Source organism: Mytilus californianus, unplaced genomic scaffold, assembly GCF_021869535.1.
Source record: "Mytilus californianus isolate M0D057914Y unplaced genomic scaffold, xbMytCali1.0.p SCAF_8, whole genome shotgun sequence".
Classification (NCBI taxonomy): domain Eukaryota; kingdom Metazoa; phylum Mollusca; class Bivalvia; order Mytilida; family Mytilidae; genus Mytilus; species Mytilus californianus.
Genome location: NW_026262734.1, coordinates 7,666,907 through 7,682,661, shown reverse-complemented (window position 1 = coordinate 7,682,661; position 15,755 = coordinate 7,666,907). Strand labels below are relative to the sequence as shown.

Sequence of the window (15,755 nt, the reverse complement as noted above, 5' to 3'; positions counted from 1 at the left end):
AGCTGGCGAGGCTTACCGAAAGAGTGTAAGGTGGAGACGTATTTTTTTTTCTATAACAACAACTTTGAAAATCTACAAATGCCGAATGGGCCTAACTCCCAAAAAAACCTTCCAGTGGGGCCTTTCCTAAGTTATTACCTTTCATTTGAGCTATGTCCGGTAGCAAACTTTGCCGTACGAAGCTGGCGAGGCTTACCGAAAGAGTGTAAGGTGGAGACGTATTTTTTTCTATAACAACAACTTTGAAAATCTACAAATACCGAATGGGCCTAACTCCCAAAAAAACCTTCCAGTGGGCCCTTCCCTAAGTTATTACTTTTCATTTGAGCCATGTCCGGTAGCGAACTTTGCCGTACGAAGCTGGCGAGGCTTACCGAAAGAGTGTAAGGTGGAGACGTTTTTTTTTTTCTATAACAACAACTTTGAAAATCTACAAATGCCGAATGGGCCTAACTCCCAAAAAAACCTTCCAGTGGGGCCTTTCCTAAGTTATTACCTTTCATTTGAGCTATGTCCGGTAGCAAACTTTGCCGTACGAAGCTGGCGAGGCTTACCGAAAGAGTGTAAGGTGGAGACGTATTTTTTTCTATAACAACAACTTTGAAAATCTACAAATACCGAATGGGCCTAACTCCCAAAAAAACCTTCCAGTGGGCCCTTCCCTAAGTTATTACTTTTCATTTGAGCCATGTCCGGTAACGAACTTTGCCGTACGAAGCTGGCGAGGCTTACCGAAAGAGTGTAAGGTGGAGACGTATTTTTTTTTCTATAACAACAACTTTGAAAATCTACAAATGCCGAATGGGCCTAACTCCCAAAAAAACCTTCCAGTGGGGCCTTTCCTAAGTTATTACCTTTCATTTGAGCTATGTCCGGTAGCAAACTTTGCCGTACGAAGCTGGCGAGGCTTACCGAAAGAGTGTAAGGTGGAGACGTATTTTTTTCTATAACAACAACTTTGAAAATCTACAAATACCGAATGGGCCTAACTCCCAAAAAAACCTTCCAGTGGGCCCTTCCCTAAGTTATTACTTTTCATTTGAGCCATGTCCGGTAGCGAACTTTGCCGTACGAAGCTGGCGAGGCTTACCGAAAGAGTGTAAGGTGGAGACGTTTTTTTTTTTCTATAACAACAACTTTGAAAATCTACAAATGCCGAATGGGCCTAACTCCCAAAAAAACCTTCCAGTGGGGCCTTTCCTAAGTTATTACCTTTCATTTGAGCTATGTCCGGTAGCAAACTTTGCCGTACGAAGCTGGCGAGGCTTACCGAAAGAGTGTAAGGTGGAGACGTATTTTTTTCTATAACAACAACTTTGAAAATCTACAAATACCGAATGGGCCTAACTCCCAAAAAAACCTTCCAGTGGGCCCTTCCCTAAGTTATTACTTTTCATTTGAGCCATGTCCGGTAACGAACTTTGCCGTACGAAGCTGGCGAGGCTTACCGAAAGAGTGTAAGGTGGAGACGTTTTTTTTTTTCTATAACAACAACTTTGAAAATCTACAAATGCCGAATGGGCCTAACTCCCAAAAAAACCTTCCAGTGGGGCCTTTCCTAAGTTATTACCTTTCATTTGAGCTATGTCCGGTAGCAAACTTTGCCGTACGAAGCTGGCGAGGCTTACCGAAAGAGTGTAAGGTGGAGACGTATTTTTTTCTATAACAACAACTTTGAAAATCTACAAATACCGAATGGGCCTAACTCCCAAAAAAACCTTCCAGTGGGCCCTTCCCTAAGTTATTACTTTTCATTTGAGCCATGTCCGGTAACGAACTTTGCCGTACGAAGCTGGCGAGGCTTACCGAAAGAGTGTAAGGTGGAGACGTATTTTTTTTTCTATAACAACAACTTTGAAAATCTACAAATGCCGAATGGGCCTAACTCCCAAAAAAACCTTCCAGTGGGGCCTTTCCTAAGTTATTACCTTTCATTTGAGCTATGTCCGGTAGCAAACTTTGCCGTACGAAGCTGGCGAGGCTTACCGAAAGAGTGTAAGGTGGAGACGTATTTTTTTCTATAACAACAACTTTGAAAATCTACAAATACCGAATGGGCCTAACTCCCAAAAAAACCTTCCAGTGGGCCCTTCCCTAAGTTATTACTTTTCATTTGAGCCATGTCCGGTAGCGAACTTTGCCGTACGAAGCTGGCGAGGCTTACCGAAAGAGTGTAAGGTGGAGACGTTTTTTTTTTTCTATAACAACAACTTTGAAAATCTACAAATGCCGAATGGGCCTAACTCCCAAAAAAACCTTCCAGTGGGGCCTTTCCTAAGTTATTACCTTTCATTTGAGCTATGTCCGGTAGCAAACTTTGCCGTACGAAGCTGGCGAGGCTTACCGAAAGAGTGTAAGGTGGAGACGTATTTTTTTCTATAACAACAACTTTGAAAATCTACAAATACCGAATGGGCCTAACTCCCAAAAAAACCTTCCAGTGGGCCCTTCCCTAAGTTATTACTTTTCATTTGAGCCATGTCCGGTAACGAACTTTGCCGTACGAAGCTGGCGAGGCTTACCGAAAGAGTGTAAGGTGGAGACGTATTTTTTTTTCTATAACAACAACTTTGAAAATCTACAAATGCCGAATGGGCCTAACTCCCAAAAAAACCTTCCAGTGGGGCCTTTCCTAAGTTATTACCTTTCATTTGAGCTATGTCCGGTAGCAAACTTTGCCGTACGAAGCTGGCGAGGCTTACCGAAAGAGTGTAAGGTGGAGACGTATTTTTTTCTATAACAACAATTTTGAAAATCTACAAATACCGAATGGGCCTAACTCCCAAAAAAACCTTCCAGTGGGCCCTTCCCTAAGTTATTACTTTTCATTTGAGCCATGTCCGGTAACGAACTTTGCCGTACGAAGCTGGCGAGGCTTACCGAAAGAGTGTAAGGTGGAGACGTATTTTTTTTTCTATAACAACAACTTTGAAAATCTACAAATGCCGAATGGGCCTAACTCCCAAAAAAACCTTCCAGTGGGGCCTTTCCTAAGTTATTACCTTTCATTTGAGCTATGTCCGGTAGCAAACTTTGCCGTACGAAGCTGGCGAGGCTTACCGAAAGAGTGTAAGGTGGAGACGTATTTTTTTCTATAACAACAACTTTGAAAATCTACAAATACCGAATGGGCCTAACTCCCAAAAAAACCTTCCAGTGGGCCCTTCCCTAAGTTATTACTTTTCATTTGAGCCATGTCCGGTAGCGAACTTTGCCGTACGAAGCTGGCGAGGCTTACCGAAAGAGTGTAAGGTGGAGACGTATTTTTTTTTCTATAACAACAACTTTGAAAATCTACAAATGCCGAATGGGCCTAACTCCCAAAAAAACCTTCCAGTGGGGCCTTTCCTAAGTTATTACCTTTCATTTGAGCTATGTCCGGTAGCAAACTTTGCCGTACGAAGCTGGCGAGGCTTACCGAAAGAGTGTAAGGTGGAGACGTATTTTTTTCTATAACAACAACTTTGAAAATCTACAAATACCGAATGGGCCTAACTCCCAAAAAAACCTTCCAGTGGGCCCTTCCCTAAGTTATTATTTTTCATTTGAGCCATGTCCGGTAACGAACTTTGCCGTACGAAGCTGTCGAGGCTTACCGAAAGAGTGTAAGGTGGAGACGTATTTTTTTTTCTATAACAACAACTTTGAAAATCTACAAATGCCGAATGGGCCTAACTCCCAAAAAAACCTTCCAGTGGGGCCTTTCCTAAGTTATTACCTTTCATTTGAGCTATGTCCGGTAGCAAACTTTGCCGTACGAAGCTGGCGAGGCTTACCGAAAGAGTGTAAGGTGGAGACGTATTTTTTTCTATAACAACAACTTTGAAAATCTACAAATACCGAATGGGCCTAACTCCCAAAAAAACCTTCCAGTGGGCCCTTCCCTAAGTTATTACTTTTCATTTGAGCCATGTCCGGTAACGAACTTTGCCGTACGAAGCTGGCGAGGCTTACCGAAAGAGTGTAAGGTGGAGACGTATTTTTTTTTCTATAACAACAACTTTGAAAATCTACAAATGCCGAATGGGCCTAACTCCCAAAAAAACCTTCCAGTGGGGCCTTTCCTAAGTTATTACCTTTCATTTGAGCTATGTCCGGTAGCAAACTTTGCCGTACGAAGCTGGCGAGGCTTACCGAAAGAGTGTAAGGTGGAGACGTATTTTTTTCTATAACAACAACTTTGAAAATCTACAAATACCGAATGGGCCTAACTCCCAAAAAAACCTTCCAGTGGGCCCTTCCCTAAGTTATTACTTTTCATTTGAGCCATGTCCGGTAGCGAACTTTGCCGTACGAAGCTGGCGAGGCTTACCGAAAGAGTGTAAGGTGGAGACGTTTTTTTTTTTCTATAACAACAACTTTGAAAATCTACAAATGCCGAATGGGCCTAACTCCCAAAAAAACCTTCCAGTGGGGCCTTTCCTAAGTTATTACCTTTCATTTGAGCTATGTCCGGTAGCAAACTTTGCCGTACGAAGCTGGCGAGGCTTACCGAAAGAGTGTAAGGTGGAGACGTATTTTTTTCTATAACAACAACTTTGAAAATCTACAAATACCGAATGGGCCTAACTCCCAAAAAAACCTTCCAGTGGGCCCTTCCCTAAGTTATTACTTTTCATTTGAGCCATGTCCGGTAACGAACTTTGCCGTACGAAGCTGGCGAGGCTTACCGAAAGAGTGTAAGGTGGAGACGTATTTTTTTTTCTATAACAACAACTTTGAAAATCTACAAATGCCGAATGGGCCTAACTCCCAAAAAAACCTTCCAGTGGGGCCTTTCCTAAGTTATTACCTTTCATTTGAGCTATGTCCGGTAGCAAACTTTGCCGTACGAAGCTGGCGAGGCTTACCGAAAGAGTGTAAGGTGGAGACGTATTTTTTTCTATAACAACAACTTTGAAAATCTACAAATACCGAATGGGCCTAACTCCCAAAAAAACCTTCCAGTGGGCCCTTCCCTAAGTTATTACTTTTCATTTGAGCTATGTCCGGTAGCGAACTTTGCCGTACGAAGCTGGCGAGGCTTACCGAAAGAGTGTAAGGTGGAGACGTATTTTTTTTTCTATAACAACAACTTTGAAAATCTACAAATGCCGAATGGGCCTAACTCCCAAAAAAACCTTCCAGTGGGGCCTTTCCTAAGTTATTACCTTTCATTTGAGCTATGTCCGGTAGCAAACTTTGCCGTACGAAGCTGTTGAGGCTTACCGAAAGAGTTTAAGGTGGAGACGTATTTTTTTCTATAACAACAACTTTGAAAATCTACAAATACCGAATGGGCCTAACTCCCAAAAAAACCTTCCAGTGGGCCCTTCCCTAAGTTATTACTTTTCATTTGAGCCATGTCCGGTAACGAACTTTGCCGTACGAAGCTGGCGAGGCTTACCGAAAGAGTGTAAGGTGGAGACGTATTTTTTTTTCTATAATAACAACTTTGAAAATCTACAAATGCCGAATGGGCCTAACTCCCAAAAAAACCTTCCAGTGGGGCCTTTCCTAAGTTATTACCTTTCATTTGAGCTATGTCCGGTAGCAAACTTTGCCGTACGAAGCTGGCGAGGCTTACCGAAAGAGTGTAAGGTGGAGACGTATTTTTTTCTATAACAACAACTTTGAAAATCTACAAATACCGAATGGGCCTAACTCCCAAAAAAACCTTCCAGTGGGCCCTTCCCTAAGTTATTACTTTTCATTTGAGCCATGTCCGGTAGCGAACTTTGCCGTACGAAGCTGGCGAGGCTTACCGAAAGAGTGTAAGGTGGAGACGTATTTTTTTTTCTATAACAACAACTTTGAAAATCTACAAATGCCGAATGGGCCTAACTCCCAAAAAAACCTTCCAGTGGGGCCTTTCCTAAGTTATTACCTTTCATTTGAGCTATGTCCGGTAGCAAACTTTGCCGTACGAAGCTGGCGAGGCTTACCGAAAGAGTGTAAGGTGGAGACGTATTTTTTTCTATAACAACAACTTTGAAAATCTACAAATACCGAATGGGCCTAACTCCCAAAAAAACCTTCCAGTGGGCCCTTCCCTAAGTTATTACTTTTCATTTGAGCCATGTCCGGTAACGAACTTTGCCGTACGAAGCTGGCGAGGCTTACCGAAAGAGTGTAAGGTGGAGACGTATTTTTTTTTCTATAACAACAACTTTGAAAATCTACAAATGCCGAATGGGCCTAACTCCCAAAAAAACCTTCCAGTGGGGCCTTTCCTAAGTTATTACCTTTCATTTGAGCTATGTCCGGTAGCAAACTTTGCCGTACGAAGCTGGCGAGGCTTACCGAAAGAGTGTAAGGTGGAGACGTATTTTTTTCTATAACAACAACTTTGAAAATCTACAAATACCGAATGGGCCTAACTCCCAAAAAAACCTTCCAGTGGGCCCTTCCCTAAGTTATTACTTTTCATTTGAGCCATGTCCGGTAACGAACTTTGCCGTACGAAGCTGGCGAGGCTTACCGAAAGAGTGTAAGGTGGAGACGTATTTTTTTTTCTATAACAACAACTTTGAAAATCTACAAATGCCGAATGGGCCTAACTCCCAAAAAAACCTTCCAGTGGGGCCTTTCCTAAGTTATTACCTTTCATTTGAGCTATGTCCGGTAGCAAACTTTGCCGTACGAAGCTGGCGAGGCTTACCGAAAGAGTGTAAGGTGGAGACGTATTTTTTTCTATAACAACAACTTTGAAAATCTACAAATACCGAATGGGCCTAACTCCCAAAAAAACCTTCCAGTGGGCCCTTCCCTAAGTTATTACTTTTCATTTGAGCCATGTCCGGTAGCGAACTTTGCCGTACGAAGCTGGCGAGGCTTACCGAAAGAGTGTAAGGTGGAGACGTTTTTTTTTTTCTATAACAACAACTTTGAAAATCTACAAATGCCGAATGGGCCTAACTCCCAAAAAAACCTTCCAGTGGGGCCTTTCCTAAGTTATTACCTTTCATTTGAGCTATGTCCGGTAGCAAACTTTGCCGTACGAAGCTGGCGAGGCTTACCGAAAGAGTGTAAGGTGGAGACGTATTTTTTTCTATAACAACAACTTTGAAAATCTACAAATACCGAATGGGCCTAACTCCCAAAAAAACCTTCCAGTGGGCCCTTCCCTAAGTTATTACTTTTCATTTGAGCCATGTCCGGTAACGAACTTTGCCGTACGAAGCTGGCGAGGCTTACCGAAAGAGTGTAAGGTGGAGACGTATTTTTTTTTCTATAACAACAACTTTGAAAATCTACAAATGCCGAATGGGCCTAACTCCCAAAAAAACCTTCCAGTGGGGCCTTTCCTAAGTTATTACCTTTCATTTGAGCTATGTCCGGTAGCAAACTTTGCCGTACGAAGCTGGCGAGGCTTACCGAAAGAGTGTAAGGTGGAGACGTATTTTTTTCTATAACAACAACTTTGAAAATCTACAAATACCGAATGGGCCTAACTCCCAAAAAAACCTTCCAGTGGGCCCTTCCCTAAGTTATTACTTTTCATTTGAGCCATGTCCGGTAGCGAACTTTGCCGTACGAAGCTGGCGAGGCTTACCGAAAGAGTGTAAGGTGGAGACGTTTTTTTTTTTCTATAACAACAACTTTGAAAATCTACAAATGCCGAATGGGCCTAACTCCCAAAAAAACCTTCCAGTGGGGCCTTTCCTAAGTTATTACCTTTCATTTGAGCTATGTCCGGTAGCAAACTTTGCCGTACGAAGCTTGCGAGGCTTACCGAAAGAGTGTAAGGTGGAGACGTATTTTTTTCTATAACAACAACTTTGAAAATCTACAAATACCGAATGGGCCTAACTCCCAAAAAAACCTTCCAGTGGGCCCTTCCCTAAGTTATTACTTTTCATTTGAGCCATGTCCGGTAACGAACTTTGCCGTACGAAGCTGGCGAGGCTTACCGAAAGAGTGTAAGGTGGAGACGTATTTTTTTTTCTATAACAACAACTTTGAAAATCTACAAATGCCGAATGGGCCTAACTCCCAAAAAAACCTTCCAGTGGGGCCTTTCCTAAGTTATTACCTTTCATTTGAGCTATGTCCGGTAGCAAACTTTGCCGTACGAAGCTGGCGAGGCTTACCGAAAGAGTGTAAGGTGGAGACGTATTTTTTTCTATAACAACAACTTTGAAAATCTACAAATACCGAATGGGCCTAACTCCCAAAAAAACCTTCCAGTGGGCCCTTCCCTAAGTTATTACTTTTCATTTGAGCCATGTCCGGTAGCGAACTTTGCCGTACGAAGCTGGCGAGGCTTACCGAAAGAGTGTAAGGTGGAGACGTATTTTTTTTTCTATAACAACAACTTTGAAAATCTACAAATGCCGAATGGGCCTAACTCCCAAAAAAACCTTCCAGTGGGGCCTTTCCTAAGTTATTACCTTTCATTTGAGCTATGTCCGGTAGCAAACTTTGCCGTACGAAGCTGGCGAGGCTTACCGAAAGAGTGTAAGGTGGAGACGTATTTTTTTCTATAACAACAACTTTGAAAATCTACAAATACCGAATGGGCCTAACTCCCAAAAAAACCTTCCAGTGGGCCCTTCCCTAAGTTATTACTTTTCATTTGAGCCATGTCCGGTAACGAACTTTGCCGTACGAAGCTGGCGAGGCTTACCGAAAGAGTGTAAGGTGGAGACGTATTTTTTTTTCTATAACAACAACTTTGAAAATCTACAAATGCCGAATGGGCCTAACTCCCAAAAAAACCTTCCAGTGGGGCCTTTCCTAAGTTATTACCTTTCATTTGAGCTATGTCCGGTAGCAAACTTTGCCGTACGAAGCTGGCGAGGCTTACCGAAAGAGTGTAAGGTGGAGACGTATTTTTTTCTATAACAACAACTTTGAAAATCTACAAATACCGAATGGGCCTAACTCCCAAAAAAACCTTCCAGTGGGCCCTTCCCTAAGTTATTACTTTTCATTTGAGCCATGTCCGGTAGCGAACTTTGCCGTACGAAGCTGGCGAGGCTTACCGAAAGAGTGTAAGGTGGAGACGTATTTTTTTTTCTATAACAACAACTTTGAAAATCTACAAATGCCGAATGGGCCTAACTCCCAAAAAAACCTTCCAGTGGGGCCTTTCCTAAGTTATTACCTTTCATTTGAGCTATGTCCGGTAGCAAACTTTGCCGTACGAAGCTGGCGAGGCTTACCGAAAGAGTGTAAGGTGGAGACGTATTTTTTTCTATAACAACAACTTTGAAAATCTACAAATACCGAATGGGCCTAACTCCCAAAAAAACCTTCCAGTGGGCCCTTCCCTAAGTTATTACTTTTCATTTGAGCCATGTCCGGTAACGAACTTTGCCGTACGAAGCTGGCGAGGCTTACCGAAAGAGTGTAAGGTGGAGACGTATTTTTTTTTCTATAACAACAACTTTGAAAATCTACAAATGCCGAATGGGCCTAACTCCCAAAAAAACCTTCCAGTGGGGCCTTTCCTAAGTTATTACCTTTCATTTGAGCTATGTCCGGTAGCAAACTTTGCCGTACGAAGCTGGCGAGGCTTACCGAAAGAGTGTAAGGTGGAGACGTATTTTTTTCTATAACAACAACTTTGAAAATCTACAAATACCGAATGGGCCTAACTCCCAAAAAAACCTTCCAGTGGGCCCTTCCCTAAGTTATTACTTTTCATTTGAGCCATGTCCGGTAACGAACTTTGCCGTACGAAGCTGGCGAGGCTTACCGAAAGAGTGTAAGGTGGAGACGTATTTTTTTTTCTATAACAACAACTTTGAAAATCTACAAATGCCGAATGGGCCTAACTCCCAAAAAAACCTTCCAGTGGGGCCTTTCCTAAGTTATTACCTTTCATTTGAGCTATGTCCGGTAGCAAACTTTGCCGTACGAAGCTGGCGAGGCTTACCGAAAGAGTGTAAGGTGGAGACGTATTTTTTTCTATAACAACAACTTTGAAAATCTACAAATACCGAATGGGCCTAACTCCCAAAAAAACCTTCCAGTGGGCCCTTCCCTAAGTTATTACTTTTCATTTGAGCCATGTCCGGTAACGAACTTTGCCGTACGAAGCTGGCGAGGCTTACCGAAAGAGTGTAAGGTGGAGACGTATTTTTTTTTCTATAACAACAACTTTGAAAATCTACAAATGCCGAATGGGCCTAACTCCCAAAAAAACCTTCCAGTGGGGCCTTTCCTAAGTTATTACCTTTCATTTGAGCTATGTCCGGTAGCAAACTTTGCCGTACGAAGCTGGCGAGGCTTACCGAAAGAGTGTAAGGTGGAGACGTATTTTTTTCTATAACAACAACTTTGAAAATCTACAAATACCGAATGGGCCTAACTCCCAAAAAAACCTTCCAGTGGGCCCTTCCCTAAGTTATTACTTTTCATTTGAGCCATGTCCGGTAACGAACTTTGCCGTACGAAGCTGGCGAGGCTTACCGAAAGAGTGTAAGGTGGAGACGTATTTTTTTTTCTATAACAACAACTTTGAAAATCTACAAATGCCGAATGGGCCTAACTCCCAAAAAAACCTTCCAGTGGGGCCTTTCCTAAGTTATTACCTTTCATTTGAGCTATGTCCGGTAGCAAACTTTGCCGTACGAAGCTGGCGAGGCTTACCGAAAGAGTGTAAGGTGGAGACGTATTTTTTTCTATAACAACAACTTTGAAAATCTACAAATACCGAATGGGCCTAACTCCCAAAAAAACCTTCCAGTGGGCCCTTCCCTAAGTTATTACTTTTCATTTGAGCCATGTCCGGTAGCGAACTTTGCCGTACGAAGCTGGCGAGGCTTACCGAAAGAGTGTAAGGTGGAGACGTATTTTTTTTTCTATAACAACAACTTTGAAAATCTACAAATGCCGAATGGGCCTAACTCCCAAAAAAACCTTCCAGTGGGGCCTTTCCTAAGTTATTACCTTTCATTTGAGCTATGTCCGGTAGCAAACTTTGCCGTACGAAGCTGGCGAGGCTTACCGAAAGAGTGTAAGGTGGAGACGTATTTTTTTCTATAACAACAACTTTGAAAATCTACAAATACCGAATGGGCCTAACTCCCAAAAAAACCTTCCAGTGGGCCCTTCCCTAAGTTATTACTTTTCATTTGAGCCATGTCCGGTAACGAACTTTGCCGTACGAAGCTGGCGAGGCTTACCGAAAGAGTGTAAGGTGGAGACGTATTTTTTTTTCTATAACAACAACTTTGAAAATCTACAAATGCCGAATGGGCCTAACTCCCAAAAAAACCTTCCAGTGGGGCCTTTCCTAAGTTATTACCTTTCATTTGAGCTATGTCCGGTAGCAAACTTTGCCGTACGAAGCTGGCGAGGCTTACCGAAAGAGTGTAAGGTGGAGACGTATTTTTTTCTATAACAACAACTTTGAAAATCTACAAATACCGAATGGGCCTAACTCCCAAAAAAACCTTCCAGTGGGCCCTTCCCTAAGTTATTACTTTTCATTTGAGCCATGTCCGGTAGCGAACTTTGCCGTACGAAGCTGGCGAGGCTTACCGAAAGAGTGTAAGGTGGAGACGTATTTTTTTTTCTATAACAACAACTTTGAAAATCTACAAATGCCGAATGGGCCTAACTCCCAAAAAAACCTTCCAGTGGGGCCTTTCCTAAGTTATTACCTTTCATTTGAGCTTTGTCCAGTAGCAAACTTTGCCGTACGAAGCTGGCGAGGCTTACCGAAAGAGTGTAAGGTGGAGACGTATTTTTTTCTATAACAACAACTTTGAAAATCTACAAATACCGAATGGGCCTAACTCCCAAAAAAACCTTCCAGTGGGCCCTTCCCTAAGTTATTACTTTTCATTTGAGCCATGTCCGGTAACGAACTTTGCCGTACGAAGCTGGCGAGGCTTACCGAAAGAGTGTAAGGTGGAGACGTATTTTTTTTTCTATAACAACAACTTTGAAAATCTACAAATGCCGAATGGGCCTAACTCCCAAAAAAACCTTCCAGTGGGGCCTTTCCTAAGTTATTACCTTTCATTTGAGCTATGTCCGGTAGCAAACTTTGCCGTACGAAGCTGGCGAGGCTTACCGAAAGAGTGTAAGGTGGAGACGTATTTTTTTCTATAACAACAACTTTGAAAATCTACAAATACCGAATGGGCCTAACTCCCAAAAAAACCTTCCAGTGGGCCCTTCCCTAAGTTATTACTTTTCATTTGAGCCATGTCCGGTAACGAACTTTGCCGTACGAAGCTGGCGAGGCTTACCGAAAGAGTGTAAGGTGGAGACGTATTTTTTTTTCTATAACAACAACTTTGAAAATCTACAAATGCCGAATGGGCCTAACTCCCAAAAAAACCTTCCAGTGGGGCCTTTCCTAAGTTATTACCTTTCATTTGAGCTATGTCCGGTAGCAAACTTTGCCGTACGAAGCTGGCGAGGCTTACCGAAAGAGTGTAAGGTGGAGACGTATTTTTTTCTATAACAACAACTTTGAAAATCTACAAATACCGAATGGGCCTAACTCCCAAAAAACCTTCCAGTGGGCCCTTCCCTAAGTTATTACTTTTCATTTGAGCCATGTCCGGTAGCGAACTTTGCCGTACGAAGCTGGCGAGGCTTACCGAAAGAGTGTAAGGTGGAGACGTATTTTTTTTTCTATAACAACAACTTTGAAAATCTACAAATGCCGAATGGGCCTAACTCCCAAAAAAACCTTCCAGTGGGGCCTTTCCTAAGTTATTACCTTTCATTTGAGCTATGTCCGGTAGCAAACTTTGCCGTACGAAGCTGGCGAGGCTTACCGAAAGAGTGTAAGGTGGAGACGTATTTTTTTCTATAACAACAACTTTGAAAATCTACAAATACCGAATGGGCCTAACTCCCAAAAAAACCTTCCAGTGGGCCCTTCCCTAAGTTATTACTTTTCATTTGAGCCATGTCCGGTAACGAACTTTGCCGTACGAAGCTGGCGAGGCTTACCGAAAGAGTGTAAGGTGGAGACGTATTTTTTTTTCTATAACAACAACTTTGAAAATCTACAAATGCCGAATGGGCCTAACTCCCAAAAAAACCTTCCAGTGGGGCCTTTCCTAAGTTATTACCTTTCATTTGAGCTATGTCCGGTAGCAAACTTTGCCGTACGAAGCTGGCGAGGCTTACCGAAAGAGTGTAAGGTGGAGACGTATTTTTTTCTATAACAACAACTTTGAAAATCTACAAATACCGAATGGGCCTAACTCCCAAAAAAACCTTCCAGTGGGCCCTTCCCTAAGTTATTACTTTTCATTTGAGCCATGTCCGGTAGCGAACTTTGCCGTACGAAGCTGGCGAGGCTTACCGAAATAGTGTAAGGTGGAGACGTATTTTTTTTTCTATAACAACAACTTTGAAAATCTACAAATGCCGAATGGGCCTAACTCCCAAAAAAACCTTCCAGTGGGGCCTTTCCTAAGTTATTACCTTTCATTTGAGCTATGTCCGGTAGCAAACTTTGCCGTACGAAGCTGGCGAGGCTTACCGAAAGAGTGTAAGGTGGAGACGTATTTTTTTCTATAACAACAACTTTGAAAATCTACAAATACCGAATGGGCCTAACTCCCAAAAAAACCTTCCAGTGGGCCCTTCCCTAAGTTATTACTTTTCATTTGAGCCATGTCCGGTAACGAACTTTGCCGTACGAAGCTGGCGAGGCTTACCGAAAGAGTGTAAGGTGGAGACGTATTTTTTTTTCTATAACAACAACTTTGAAAATCTACAAATGCCGAATGGGCCTAACTCCCAAAAAAACCTTCCAGTGGGGCCTTTCCTAAGTTATTACCTTTCATTTGAGCTATGTCCGGTAGCAAACTTTGCCGTACGAAGCTGGCGAGGCTTACCGAAAGAGTGTAAGGTGGAGACGTATTTTTTTCTATAACAACAACTTTGAAAATCTACAAATACCGAATGGGCCTAACTCCCAAAAAAACCTTCCAGTGGGCCCTTCCCTAAGTTATTACTTTTCATTTGAGCCATGTCCGGTAGCGAACTTTGCCGTACGAAGCTGGCGAGGCTTACCGAAAGAGTGTAAGGTGGAGACGTATTTTTTTTTCTATAACAACAACTTTGAAAATCTACAAATGCCGAATGGGCCTAACTCCCAAAAAAACCTTCCAGTGGGGCCTTTCCTAAGTTATTACCTTTCATTTGAGCTATGTCCGGTAGCAAACTTTGCCGTACGAAGCTGGCGAGGCTTACCGAAAGAGTGTAAGGTGGAGACGTATTTTTTTCTATAACAACAACTTTGAAAATCTACAAATACCGAATGGGCCTAACTCCCAAAAAAACCTTCCAGTGGGCCCTTCCCTAAGTTATTACTTTTCATTTGAGCCATGTCCGGTAGCGAACTTTGCCGTACGAAGCTGGCGAGGCTTACCGAAAGAGTGTAAGGTGGAGACGTATTTTTTTTTCTATAACAACAACTTTGAAAATCTACAAATGCCGAATGGGCCTAACTCCCAAAAAAACCTTCCAGTGGGGCCTTTCCTAAGTTATTACCTTTCATTTGAGCTATGTCCGGTAGCAAACTTTGCCGTACGAAGCTGGCGAGGCTTACCGAAAGAGTGTAAGGTGGAGACGTATTTTTTTCTATAACAACAACTTTGAAAATCTACAAATACCGAATGGGCCTAACTCCCAAAAAAACCTTCCAGTGGGCCCTTCCCTAAGTTATTACTTTTCATTTGAGCCATGTCCGGTAACGAACTTTGCCGTACGAAGCTGGCGAGGCTTACCGAAAGAGTGTAAGGTGGAGACGTATTTTTTTTTCTATAACAACAACTTTGAAAATCTACAAATGCCGAATGGGCCTAACTCCCAAAAAAACCTTCCAGTGGGGCCTTTCCTAAGTTATTACCTTTCATTTGAGCTATGTCCGGTAGCAAACTTTGCCGTACGAAGCTGGCGAGGCTTACCGAAAGAGTGTAAGGTGGAGACGTATTTTTTTCTATAACAACAACTTTGAAAATCTACAAATACCGAATGGGCCTAACTCCCAAAAAAACCTTCCAGTGGGCCCTTCCCTAAGTTATTACTTTTCATTTGAGCCATGTCCGGTAGCGAACTTTGCCGTACGAAGCTGGCGAGGCTTACCGAAAGAGTGTAAGGTGGAGACGTATTTTTTTTTCTATAACAACAACTTTGAAAATCTACAAATGCCGAATGGGCCTAACTCCCAAAAAAACCTTCCAGTGGGGCCTTTCCTAAGTTATTACCTTTCATTTGAGCTATGTCCGGTAGCAAACTTTGCCGTACGAAGCTGGCGAGGCTTACCGAAAGAGTGTAAGGTGGAGACGTATTTTTTTCTATAACAACAACTTTGAAAATCTACAAATACCGAATGGGCCTAACTCCCAAAAAAACCTTCCAGTGGGCCCTTCCCTAAGTTATTACTTTTCATTTGAGCCATGTCCGGTAGCGAACTTTGCCGTACGAAGCTGGCGAGGCTTACCGAAAGAGTGTAAGGTGGAGACGTATTTTTTTTTCTATAACAACAACTTTGAAAATCTACAAATGCCGAATGGGCCTAACTCCCAAAAAAACCTTCCAGTGGGGCCTTTCCTAAGTTATTACCTTTCATTTGAGCTATGTCCGGTAGCAAACTTTGCCGTACGAAGCTGGCGAGGCTTACCGAAAGAGTGTAAGGTGGAGACGTATTTTTTTCTATAACAACAACTTTGAAAATCTACAAATACCGAATGGGCCTAACTCCCAAAAAAACCTTCCAGTGGGCCCTTCCCTAAGTTATTACTTTTCATTTGAGCCATGTCCGGTAACGAACTTTGCCGTACGAAGCT

At 42.5% G+C, this 15,755-nt stretch overlaps 1 protein-coding gene across 1 annotated transcript in view; it reads right to left on the bottom strand.

Annotated features, from left to right (window-relative positions):
* Positions 1 to 15,755, bottom strand: part of LOC127711863 (uncharacterized) — a 92,521-nt gene that overhangs the window by 52,817 nt on the left and 23,949 nt on the right. The window lies entirely within an intron of this gene.